General features: G+C 36.4%; 1 protein-coding gene and 1 pseudogene across 1 annotated transcript in view; both read right to left on the reverse strand.

Moving 5' to 3' along the window:
* Positions 1 to 14,203, reverse strand: part of Cntnap2 (contactin associated protein 2) — a 2,113,217-nt gene that overhangs the window by 1,791,829 nt on the left and 307,185 nt on the right. The gene's annotated exons all lie outside the window — the stretch shown is intronic.
* Positions 7,917 to 8,613, reverse strand: LOC127194805 (transmembrane gamma-carboxyglutamic acid protein 1-like; annotated as a pseudogene).

Consider the following 14,203-nt stretch of genomic DNA (forward strand, 5'->3'; position numbering starts at 1 on the left):
ATTTCTACTCTAATATGAGGTATTGTACCCATACAACTCAATTATAATACAAAGTTTACTTTCAATACCTTGAAAGTGCTATTGCAGGCTGTTTAGGATAATTAAGTAACACAAGCGAATTGTTGCTTGATCAAGTCACAGTCATGTTAATTACTAGTTTATTCTTATCACAAGAATATACATCTAGGTTTAGCAGATAGATATAATCCTGAAGAAAGATAAAGGAAAATAGTTAGATGAGGTCTTCAAAAGCCTCAGAGACCTATAGAATATGGCATTTATAGATGCTTTTAATATTTCAAATGTTCTTTGACAGCAAGACAGTGTAACTCTTGGCAATACCCAGCCTACCTCAAGAAGTTGATCAGCATCAAAGAACCTCTTTATGGAGGTAGCTTCAAATTCAGCCAACCAGCCTATGGGCAAAATACCCTCATTTCAGCCATAGACAGAATTTTGCATAAAACTGGGCAAGCTTGGATTCAGGCAAAATTAACAGCCAAACTCCTCCAAGACTGCGTAAGCAAGTCCTCAATAGTTCCTGCCTCTCAAATATGTCTATCAGATATATTGGGCCAAAAGGCTGACGATGATGCTCCAACATCATAGAGAGTTTTGGGTGTCTGTTCAGGCAACAAACTGTCTCTGTTATTTTTTTCATTTTGGAAGCTGCCAACCTGCACTTTCTGTCTACTCAGATAATTAATTTTATTCCTCCTCAAATCTCTGATGGGGTTGAAAACCAGATAATTTAGTCTTACAATTAAGTTCAGTTGTTTAGGGTTTAAGACGTTTTTAGATCTAGATAGATGTTTTAAGTTGATAGAGATGAGATATGATATGTATTGATTTTCATTGAGAATTATAGATCACCAAGATAGGAAAGAAGTTTTCTGCAAGGTTGCCAAATACAATTAGCCAAAACACCTTGAATGTAATATTTATATAATTCCCAATTGTTTCATGATTCTTCTTGCTGTAGGTAGTTTATTGCTTATGTGTGTAATCATATAAATGTATATGCCAAAAATAAAATACAATCTTAAAAAATTATTATCTCAAAAGTTATTCGATCATTATAGTTAGTCTTGTCTAATGTTTAAAGCAGCCAATGCTATTGAATCTATTTTGTGTAAAAGCTCATTATAGGTAACATTCCATGCACATTAGCAGCCATTTTAGAAGAAAGAACAAATATTTCTCTGTCAACAAACACATACAGTTCCTAACAAATACCTTCTCTTTCCCCAAAATGAAAAAGAATAATGATAATAATTATAGTCATACAAAAAGTGAAAAATTGAATGCAATCTGTTTTCTATTGAGAACATAAATACCAAGAAGTGGATAGGCTTTTTTTTTTTATTTGCCATAGAAGCTCTTAAGTATCTTCAAAAAATGGTAAGCCTGGACAAAAAGTATATAATTTTTCTTTTGTTAAAATTTTGGATATGAAACAGAATTGCTGATGAGTCTAAAATTCTACAAGGTTCCTTTAGTGTGTATTGTAATGAGTTGGCAATAGACACTAAATTCTGAATATAAATTAATTCTTGCAACAAAAGAAGAAAAACTACATTTTTTTAAAAGCAAGGGAGGAAAAAAGTAACAGTGGAATTAAATTTTCTTTTATTGCAAATTGCCCACCATATCGAGGTAGAAATCCTCTAGAGGGGAAACTAGTAGGAACAGCTTTCAGATAGAGTGGTCCTTAGGCTTTCTTTCAATCACCATGCACACTGACACAACATGGTTCTCAGTACCAGCATCTGATGAGAGCTGCGTGTTAACTGATACTATCCTCACGATATTTTGAGTCTCTCAAACTTAAGAACACAAACTTGATTGAAATGTATATTCTTCAGCTTGGCTAAGATTTCTTTCACCTTCAAGTCAGCTGCCAATCTTCACTAACGTCATTAGTCTAAGCCCTTGGCCCGGAACACAGGAGCTATTCTGGGGTATTGGGAGGAGTTAAAGAATGATCAAGTGCTGTCAGCTGTTCATTCTCCATCTATCACACCTGCAGTCGTTTTCTCCAGCCCTCCTGTCACCACTGTGATATGGGTCCTTGTCATTTCCTATTTAGATGATTACAACTGCTTCCCACGGATCTCCCATCTATCAATTTCAGCCTTCCAACCTAGACTTCGTCCTACTTACTTCCAAAATAACCCTGTTCAAATTTCTAATAAGGATGCGTTTTTTGTTCAAAACCCCACTATAATTTGGCTTTACCAAATAAAAGCAATCTTGTCATGAAGGCTTTGGGTCCTAAGTTTATCTCTCACCACTTCCAAATTAAGAAGAAACCAATCACTGAAATGCCCCTTTTCCCCTGAGATGTCCCTGCAATAAATTATTTTTTTCTGGGATTTCTTATTCGAGACTTTAGCCATTCTTTTTCTCCTACTTTTTCAATTCACGTCCCTCTCTATTTAATTACAACCTAGAAAGTTTCTCAAACCATTTCTTTACTTAGTAATCCAGTCCACCAGAAATAAGTATACCCAGTTAGCTACGAATAGACATAAAATTTAATATAATAAAATACTCATATCCTCAAGTAAGTTTGGTCTATGAGGTCATGGAAAACTTTAAACATGTGTAATTATGGAGTTTATTTATGAGAATTTTATAAATGTGATACATGTACATTCATGGTGTTTGTGTATAAAGATTCTTATTTGGGTACAAGATAACAATATAAGTCCAGTACCATAACTCTTCCAGTTATGAATCTGAGATGCTGATGATGCAAGACTTGCATTCTTGATGGCAGCTAAGTCCTTGACACTCAGCTCTCTGATACAAATAGCGATAAGAAAAAGCAGTGGATTAAGAAATTAATTTTTATCTGACAAAAGTATCAGAATCATTACTTGTTTTTGTTTTTAATTATATTTTATTTTATTTATTTTTGGTTTTATTTTATTTTATTTTTTTATTAATTTATTCTTGTTACATCTCAATGTTTATCCCATCCCTTGTATACTCTCATTCCTCCCCCCGCCCCCCATTTTCCCATTATTCCCCTCCCCTATGACTGTTCCTGAGGGGGATCACCTCCCCCTATATATTCTCATAGGGTATCAAGTCTCTTCTTGGCTACCTGCTGTCCTTCCTCTGAGTGCCACCAGGTCTCCCCCTCCAGGGGACATGGTCAAATGTGAGGCACCATATTACATGAGAAAGTCATATCACACTCTCTCCGAAATTTGTGGATAAATGGATTGAGCTAGAAATGATCATATGAGTGAGTTAACCCAGAAGCAGAAAGAATCAAATGGTATATACTCACTTATATCTGCATACTAGCCCAAGGGGCATGTCCCACGAAAGCCTTCACTTACCAGGAAACTGGGACAGAGGGGAGGGCATCTATTGGGACTCTAAATGAGAGACGCATGCTAGAACAGCAAAATAAAAGGATCCAGAGGGTCCTAGAAATCTACAAGTAGAACAATATGATAGGCAGATTTGGGCCCAGGGGTCCCGCTCAAACTAAGGCACCAGCCAAGGACAATACAGGAGGTAAACTTTAAACCCCTACCCAGATCTAGCCAATGGTCAGAATATTCTCCACAGTTGAGTGGAGAGTGTGATATGACTTTCTCATTACTTGTTTAAATCCAGGTGCAGATGTGTCTTTTTTCTCCAGTTTGATCTTTACAGTGTCTGAAGATGGTGTTATCTTTTCCTGTGTCATCACTGTGCAGATCAAACTATATAGAAAATTCAGCATCACCTACCTTACTTGCAGAGGAAATAGGAAAATATCAAAAGTGAGCCACCATGATAAAAATAAGTTGTAACAGTAGAATCTGGAGAGTATATAGATAGTGCAATTAGAAGAATGTTTGCTCCTTTTTATACAATAATCATGGTTGGTTCTTAGTGTCCATTTCAGGCAGCTTATAACTGGCTATAGCCCCAAACCCATGGATCAGACACACTCTTCTGGATATCACAGGCACCTTCATAGATGTGGCATTCCTCAGTGTCTGTCTGTCAGAAACTCTAGTGTGTGTATTATGGACAAAATTCTGCAATTAATACTGGAAGAAACAGAATAAATCAAGGTGTAAACAAATTAACTTTGAGAATGTTAATTTTGGTAGAACAAAGCAGTAACAACTAAGCCCATGGGACTGAGATTATATCATTTTGCAGAGATGTTTATAGATATAGTCTCTTTCAATGGCAATCAAATGTCATAGACTTTGTTGTAGGTAAAATGAACATTATTAAATGCAGACAATAATAAAAAATTCAAAATCAAAAGGAAGTAACTGGGAGAAAAGGGAGAGAGAGAAACAGGAAGGAGGAATAGAAAGAGAGAGAGAGAGAGAGAGAGAGAGAGAGAGAGAGAGAGAGAGAGAGAGAGAGAGAGAGAGAGAGAGAACTATGAAGATAGTGTCATCATCCTGGAAGTCAGGAAACTGATGGAACTATATTAGCCCAATGAAACAATGAAGTGTCTGATCTTGAGGTACCAGAAAGATGTAAACAAATGTGCAAAAAAGAAAGAAGATGCAAAGAAAGGAGAGATGAGATCCTCTAAAGACAAACTTCTAAAATGATAGATGGACCTTAAATACACAAGGACAGATATTACTGCCTTGAATACATTCTGTTGAGAAATCGCTAAATAAGATGTGGCATTCAGTGAGCTTAATGAATTACTCACTGATCACTTTCAGTCTTTTCCTTCAAAAGTTAACCAATACACTATTGTCAGGAACTGAAGGAGCTGCAGCCTGGGCTTGAGAGAAGCTAAAGTCGTAAAATGTTTTATGATGTGGTTTATACATCAGGTTTCTGTGATCTCATGATATCAAGGTCATAAAAAATGTGCATTTGTTTTCCCAATAAATACAATTGTGCACTCTCATCTCAATAAGCCCATAGTACTCTGCAAACAGACTTCATTCTCTACTGTCAGGATGGTAATGATATAAAGTTTGTTTTTCACTTAAAATAAAATGGTTGTGTATTATATAAAGAATGCAACCACACTTGAAGTTCATGAGGTAGAATTACACCTACATTTGTTTTCCAAATTATAATACAATCAAATAAGTGTAACTCACATGTTTAATATCTGAACAAAATAAACAAGTATTCTCAACCATGTTCATAGCAGCCTTATTCATAATAGCCAGAACATGGAAACAACCTAAGTGTCCCTCAGTAGAAGAATGGATAAAGAAACTGTGGTACATATACACTATGGAATACTACTCAGCTATTAAAAACAAGGAATTCCCAAAATTTGTGGATAAATGGATTGAGCTAGAAATGATCATAATGAGTGAGTTAACCCAGAAGCAGAAAGACTCAAATGGTATATACTCACTTATATCTGCATACTAGCCCAAGGGGCATGTCCCACGAAAGCCTTCACTTACCAGGAAACTGGGACAGAGGGGAGGACATCCTATTGGGACTCTAAATGAGAGACGCATGGGAGAATAGCAAAATAAAAGGATCCAGAGGGTCCTAGAAATCTACAAGTAGAACAATATGATAGGCAGATTTGGGCCCAGGGGTCCCGCTCAAACTAAGGCACCAGCCAAGGACAATACAGGAGGTAAACTTTAAACCCCTTCCCAGATCTAGCCAATGGTCAGAATATTCTCCACAGTTGAGTGGAGAGTGTGATATGACTTTCTCACATACTATGGTGCCTCACATTTGACCATGTCCCCTGGAGGGGGAGACCTGGTGGCACTCATAGGAAGGACAGCAGGTAGCCAAGAAGAGACTTGATACCCTATGAGAATATATAGGGGGAGGTGATCCCCCTCAGGAACAGTCATAGGGGAGGGGAATAATGGGAAAATGGGGGAGGGGAGGAATGGGAGGATACAAGGGATGGGATAAACATTGAGATGTAACAAGAATAAATTAATAAAAAAAAAGAAAAAAACCCAAGTATTTTACAACAGTTATTTTTAATTGAAAACAGAAGTAAGATAAAATATTTCAATTTGTTTTCAGAGCATCATTGTATTTTTAAGTTTAGGTGTAGAGACCCCAGGTTTTTATACCTATTGCTTTATGTGGTTGCTTTAATATTTTGAGTTTTAGTATTTATAGTCTGGTTTACGTGACCACTCAGTCACAAAATGTTTTACGTAAGCTATGAGCAAAAAATATAATTGATTAGAACTGTTAAGGTCCTGGGTCCTAATGCTTTTCCAAATGTAATATTTTAACTTTGAGGCTGCATAGTATATTTGGTTCAGAAATCAGTTATCTACTTAGAAAGCAATTTTCCACAGTAGAAAAGATGTGACTTTTCTTTAAAACCCATGACATAATAGGTGCAATTATTTGGATGGGGGGCATACAAAACATCACTGTAAATGGTGCATAAATTTGGCATCGTTTGCATTGATTTATGAAGCATACACAGCACAGCCCACCATATACCCTGCATTAGGTAGAAACATATTGATGTACAATATACAATCATTATCTACCCATTGTGAAATAAAATTACCTGAAACACAGTACGGAGCAGTGGCCCACATAACGGTGCATTTACACAATGAAGGTAATGTAGGAACGTTAAATTGAGCTACATAAAATGTTTACAATATTTCTTCAAATAATGACACCCATGAGAGCTTTTATTTCCACTTCTTTGTGGCCATTTTTATCCAAAATAACAAGTCCATTTTGGATTCTTCAGAAAGTCTCAGTAACTGACAGAATCTTCTGGAATTTTCCTTACTTAACCAATAATTTTGACCCCCATATTCCATAATAAGTGATCCCTGGATTTATTTTTTGTGTAAAATTTCTGAAACAGTTTACTTTGGGAAGTTCATTCACAGCCTGTTCTCTGTAATCTAAAGGGAAGAAGTAAAATTACTGCTAAAAAGGGATAGATTATAAAGCAGCAAAAAATAATGAGATACATGTGGGACTAAAATCGATTAACCCTGAATCTCCTCAACATCAACACAAAAGTGCCAGCTTATTGAATGGAAAATTGTGTTAATAATTTTAACAATTCGATTTCAGCCTGTACAAAACATTAAGAAACTAATTCTACAAAGTTGGTCTAAAATTCTTGAATAGATGAAGATTTCATAGTAACAATGAGAAAATAACAACTAGAGTACAAATTATTGCCCATGTTGATCAATGGAGTGGTCAGTACATACACTCTGTCGTTAACCCAAACACTATTCCACTGCCTAGAAACGCTTGCAAACAACATATTAATATGAGTGACGTGAAACGTTCAAAGGTGCTAAGTGAATATCAATGGGGCACTGTGTGGTAATCAGCCAGGAAGACAAACCCTAGTACAGAAACTGCTGAATGCCCTAATGATCAATGGTTTCCCTGTTATATACTACAGCCAAGTACATACACTGAATGCTATATGCTCTCTCTGTCTCTCTGTCTCTGTCTCTCTGTGAGGACAATTGAGCACAAATCCACACATATTTTTTCTCTCAAGAAAGAAGAAATAGGATGTTAACCAACATCTATAATTACAAAACATGCATGTTGCTGAGTCTTACATAAACTGTTGGTGCCCCCTATCTTTTCAATTTTGGTAAGTAATACTGTCTTTATGGGTGCTGTGCTAGAAGTTATTTATTTATAAGCTGGGTGATGCACATATGGTTATGTGCATATATATACATACTTATATATATACACACACACACACACATATGTGGACAGACATGCAGACATGTGTATGTCATCACAGGACATAATGACTGTCATTGGTATGTCTTAATGTTTCCCCTTGTAAAAATGAACACAAATAATGATTTTATTATAAGAAACAAAAGTAACGTGCAGTGGTATGCTGTAAGAGTCTAATAAAATAAATCAGTGCACATTTATGTAGCACTAAAGTGCTAGAAAGTTCTTCCATTTGTGTTTTAGAAATGATTATAGAGTAAAAGGAAGTTTGCAGCTTCATTTGGTGGTGGTGACACAGGCCCCATAGCAATGGCACTAGCTGAACTGGAGTTGACTATGTCCTCATATTCATGGGGTGGGTCTAGATGTGGTTCGGTTTCACTCCTTTTCGGGGTCTCCTGGCCAGAGGCTTCCTCATAGGTTGGATGGGAATCATGATTGGAGAGGGGAGTGAACTGAATCTGAGCACCTAACCATCAATGTATTCCAAAAAGCCTGGACACAACCCACTGCTATCAAAGACTTCATCTGGTGGAAGAAGTGGGGTAATAATGTTAAGATGTGGAGGGAAAGGAATGTGGCTTTCAGTCACTGTCTGTCTCCGGCCTTTGCTTCTTAGAAAGCATCTCCAGTTAAAAAGAGATGACCTGGAGAATAACGAAGAGGCCATTATTAATGGAAAAATAAGATAAAACTGAAAGCAGTCACTTCCTCTGTTGACCTCTCCTTGTTGTACATTTGTGTAGGGGCTTCAAAACTCTGTAGTTTTTTTTTCATGATTCTCAAAAGTCCCTCTGGCTTCTTCATATGTGTATAATTCTTCTTTGCACCAATGCCCTATGTTGCCAGTCTTATTTCTTCAAAAAGGCCATTGGCTCTTGGGTAGCATTTTAATACTGAGCTGGCTTTTTCTCCTGTGAGGAAAATCCTCTCCATTTTTTCTTGTGGCTTCTGGCACGTCCTGGATGATGATTCTTCGAGTTTGGCTGGCTCTACTACTGAGCACTACAAGAGTCAAAAGCAGCACCTGAGCACTCCCCTTGCTAAGGAGCTGGGAGCAAAGAGGGAGCAAGCAGCTGCTGAGAAAGGCAATTAGGAAGGTGTAGAGCCGCCTCAAGTCCCCTAGGTTAAAATGTATGAGTATTGGCTGTTTACAAGACCTTTATAATTATATTTTGCTTTCTTTCCTTCCTTTCTTTCTTTTTTTTTTTTTTTTTTTTTTTTTTTTTTTTTTTTTTTTTTTTTTTTTTGGTGTTTCAGACACCGGCTTTCTCTGCATAACTCTGGCTGTCCTCGAACTTTCTATGTAGAACAGGCCTGCCTTGAATTCAGAGAGCCACTGCCTCTGGCTCCTGAGTGCTAGAATTAAAGATGTGCAACCCGTCCCCAGCCAGTTTATAATTCTAAATTATGGGTAATATCCAACATTTGGTCATAGGAATTAACATTCAATTTTTGCTGATTACAAATGTACATAAAAATAGTCCTTAAGGCAACTAAATGAGTTCCATGATGAATTCTGAAACATTTTTCTGAAGAGATTTTATTTGGCACTTATTTTAATTGTATGAATTTCAACTACATTAAGAAAGGACTATTCATGAAAGAATTGTGCACATGCAAATGAACATACAATTCAAGCAGACAGTGAGTGCTCTTTCACACAGACTCAATACATTTTTGCTGTCAGAATGGTCTTTTTACATTTGACCAAACCCAGAAGCTATTCTTTCATTGCAATTCACAGTTGGAATCCTTCGCAGCACATAAGCAGCGAAGCAGCAAGATACCTAAAAACCTGACATAGAAAACCTCAGCCAAGATGAGAGCAGGATTGAGTCTGGAACTCTGGGTAAATCAGTGTCCTCTATGGTGCAGACCATGCAGAATACAGAGCTTAAGACCAAGTACCAAAGTGCACTGAGGCCTTCAGACAGTTCCTCCATCCAACTGAATAGTACATATAAAAGTTGCATCAGGTCCATTCAGAGTTGTGCTTATGCTTTACTTTCCTTTTAAATTGTGAATCACCACACCATTTCAGAACTCACATACAATTCTCATTTCATTTATAACCATTCTATGGATATTATAATTTACGAAGGAACCTATGCATATATTGTCATGAACAGAACTATGCCTTTGGGTTCCAGTTTCAGAATTCCAGGGTAGAGTGACATTGTTACAGAATTCTGTTTTGTAAGGCTGATCCCATCTCTCTATGGTGCTTGGTTAAATATATAATTTGAACTGAGGTGGTAAATAAAATGTGAAAATTATGGAGCAGATAAGCAAACCCACAAAAAATAATTATGCTATGGCATCCGAAGAGGAAGACTCTACATTTGGGGAAGATTGATAAAGAGGAGGGAGACTTGTCAGGTTGTTGAGATTGCATTTGCAAAACTTTTCTCAAGTATTGATTACCCTGCCCGTCACTAATACTGTTTAATTATTCCATTGTCTCCATGTGTTTGCTTGGGAGTACATCTCCATATTCCCTTTTATCTCTAGCTCTCTTACTAAGAGATATAAAATGAAGAATAATATGGACAAACCAATATCATGTGCATAAGTTTCAAAACTATGCCAAAGAAAAAAGATGTTTACAAAAATACTTGATTACATTCAGAAAAACACAAGAAAATGGCATACAAAGCTGATTTGGAAATGCTCTAACTCTGTAACAGGCTTAGCTCTGAGACAAGAAAGAATGGAAGAATAAGTCCATGAGTAGGATTTCATAGGAAGCAATTTTATGGCTTGATTTGATGGGCGATGTCATGTTTTACACTTTGAACACTGTCTCAAGATGGACTCTACAGAAAGTAGGCACTAAGACTGTGACTGACTGTGCAGCATATTAACTAGAGTCTGTCTTTCGGCACAGCAGTAGTAAAAGGAGGGCTTAACATAATAGACTTATTCTAGGGAGAGCTGAACGGAGCAGCTGTAGCCTGCCATCCACAGCCAGACTCATTCAGTGCTCTCACTCTGCATGCTCAGGGTTCGCCCTACATCAGTCTTGAGCTGCGATTCTTCTCTGTAAGCGCACACGAGGGAATGCAAAGATTGTCTCAGAAGGACTTGTCAGATGCTGGCTGCTGCTTCCTTTCCTGTAGCTGTAACCACAGGTCTTCCTCAGTGCAGATCTGGACAAGAGTGTGCAACAGACAGTAAACCTTGCTTTAACATATTACCTTACTGCTTTTACAATATGATCATCACTCTTACTGGAGAACAAAGAAAGTAATGTTTCTATAATCATTTTTTTCTTTTCTGTGTAATTTCTCTCTACCTGAGTGTATTAATTATATGTACACATATGCATGCAGGTATGTTCTGAGGCCAGAAGAGGATGGTTGGCCATAGGACCTGGAATTACATGACTTGTGCAGCAATAGATGTAGACACTGAGAAGAGAGTCCTGATTCTCTGCAACAGAAATGTTTCCTTTTTAACAGATACATTTATATTATTGCACATGAGTAAAATAAACTACATACAGCAGGAAGAACCATGAGACAATCAGGAATTATATAAATGTTACATTCATAGTGATGTGGCAAACTTAAAATAAACATATTTCTTATTTTGTTGGGTCTAAATTTCTGAGTGGAGATTAATATCTATCATATCCCATCTCTATTAACTTGATCTAAAAACATCCATGAACCCTTAACCTACTTGGCTTAATTGAAAGACTAAACTATCTGGTCTTCAAACCCTGCAGAATCATTTCTACAAATAAAATGCAGTTTAGCAACAGAGCTAACTAATCAGGGCCCAGGGGAGGAGCAGTGGGGTGGGCTTGTGGGGACTGAAACACTAACCAAGGGCCACGCAGGGACCAAGACCCCTACACAGAAGTAGCTGATGGGCTGGTGTGTGTGTGTGTGTGTGTGTGTGTGTGTGTGTGTGTGTGTTTGAGTGTGTGGCATGGTGCTCCCCTTTTCTGAGGACTAGGGAAAGGGGGATATGGGAAAGAAGGAGGGAGAGTGGAACCAGGAAAAGAGAAAGAATGGCTGTACTTTCAGGATGTAATATGAATAAATAAATTACTTAATTTAAAAGATTTAGTATATACAAAAATCTGCATGCATTTTTGCATTGAAATCACATACATAAGTTCTCTTATTGCCTGTAGGCATAATATCACAATCTACTCACTTCTCTGCCTCTCATAATGTAATATTGTATTTCTGCTTCACATATCCTATATAATATTTCCATTTTACAGGATCGTTAAACTCCTTCAGCTTATTCAGCCAATTTCAGGACTAAGAGGGGCATCAGGTCTTGCCCTCCCTTCATTCCTTTCTTTCCTTTTTCTTTCTTTTTTGTTTATTTTCATTGTGTGTGTGTGTGTGTGTGTGTGTGTGTGTGTTTATGTGTGTGTGTGTGTGTGTGTGTGTCTGTATACATGTATACAATAAACTGCCTACAGCAGGAAGAACCACTGAACAATCAGGAAATTATATAAATAGTACATTCATAGTGTTTTGGCTATTTGTATTTGGCAGCATTGGAGAAAACATCTTTTCTGTCTTGGTCCGTCTAAAATTCTGAATGTAAATCCATATCTACCATATCTCATTTTTATCCACTTAAAATATCAACCTAGACCTAAAAACATCTTAACTACTAAACAACTAAGCTTAATTGTAAAACTGAACCATGTGGTCTTCAAGCCCATCAGGGACTTGAGAAGGAATTAAATTAATTATCTGAGTAGACAGGAAGTGCAGGTTAGCAGCTTCTCAAAGGAGAACATGACAGAGACAGTTTGCTGCCTGAACAGTCAACAAAAGCTCTCTAATGTTGGAGCATCATCTTCAGCCTTCTGGCCTAGTAATTCTGACAGATATATTTGTGAGGCAGGAAATACTGAGGACTTGCTTACCCTATCTTGCCAGAGTTTGTCAGTCAACGCTGCCTGTATGCAAACTTGCCCAATTTTAGGCATAAGTGTCTGTGGCAGAAATGAGGACATTGTTCTCAGTGGCTGTTTGTCATGTTTGAAGCCATTGCAGGCTGCTTAGGATAATTAAGTAATATAAGTTAATTGTTAGTTGATCAAATGTCAATTACTAGTCTATTTTTATCACAAGAATATACATTCTGGGGTTAACAGATATATGATTCTATAAATATTTAACTTAAAATAGCTAGATAAGAACCTAAAATAGCTAGATAAGGTTTTCAAAAACCTCAGAGACCTACAGAATATGTCATTTAAAGACTTTTTTAAATTTTATTTTAAAGATTCTTTGACCATAAGACAGGTTAACTCCTGGCAAACCCAACCTCCTTCAAAGATGATGGTAAGTTTCTTTCTTTCTTTCTTTCTTTCTTTCTTTCTTTCTTTCTTTCTTTCTTGTAGTGATTTGTCACTTTGGAATACTTTGAAACCTTTCTTAAGCAAAAGATTTATTTTTGCCACTATTTACAAACAACAACAACAGTAACAACAAAACCAAAAAAAAAAAAAAAAAAAAAAGAACATATCTAAATATGTGTTTAGCACTTTAAATGAAGCCAAGTACAACAGCTTGACTAATTCCTACTGATATTTATCAAATTCCACTCAATCTGATAGTCTCTTGACATTTCCCTGATGCTTGAGAGGCTGGACCTCATGCTGCTTGCTTGGGTTGCATTCTGCCTCTCTACACTTCCTCCTATGGTTTGTGATGCACAGTTTAGTAGCATTTGTTTTATCTTTTGGGATTTGTGGTAATTTTTGATTATTTTGATATACTTTATTTCTATCTTAAATGTCAAGACCTTCTTCTTTTCCTTCCCAAATTCCCCCTGTGCCTTTAACTAAGACTCTTTTTTTTTTTTTTTTATCCTTTGGTATATTTTCTCCTTTAATGATCAATGAACACAATGGCCTATACCATTCACTTAATTCTCCTAAAATAAAAATAGAGTGCTTGTTACATTTATCACTAAGCATTTTAATAAACTTGACACATTCAAAACATTTCTCCTAGTGTCTCTGAAGTATATTTAATATCTCAATAACAGAAAACCTTATAACCAGACACTACATAATTAGTACTTTAATATAGCAAATATAAATGTATGGTTGTATAAACAGTAGATCAATGTTATTAATATTAATTATCTTAGTTATGATACAAAGAATCCATATATTTACTTGAGATTTATATAAATACTTATATCCTAAGAAAACTCAATAATTCTGAACCATGAAATTAACACTATCAAATACATTCTTATATATCTGGGCAGGAAAAAAGAACCCAAAGCTATTTAATGTGAGAAAGCATTTTCTCTAAAATTGACCAAATTATTTCCTGTAGGACTTATTGAATGGGGTATTCCAAGAGATGGATGAACACTCTGAAAAAATGCAGAGTGATCAATTGAAATGACAACCACATTTAACTTTATCAGAAATGACCTAAATACCCATTCAGCACAGCCATCTCTTCATTGGCCTGTGTAATAGGCTTGTAATGGAAGAAACAAGCACTACTATGTTAATTATTTAAAG

Source organism: Acomys russatus, chromosome 10, assembly GCF_903995435.1.
Source record: "Acomys russatus chromosome 10, mAcoRus1.1, whole genome shotgun sequence".
NCBI classification, from domain to species: domain Eukaryota; kingdom Metazoa; phylum Chordata; class Mammalia; order Rodentia; family Muridae; genus Acomys; species Acomys russatus.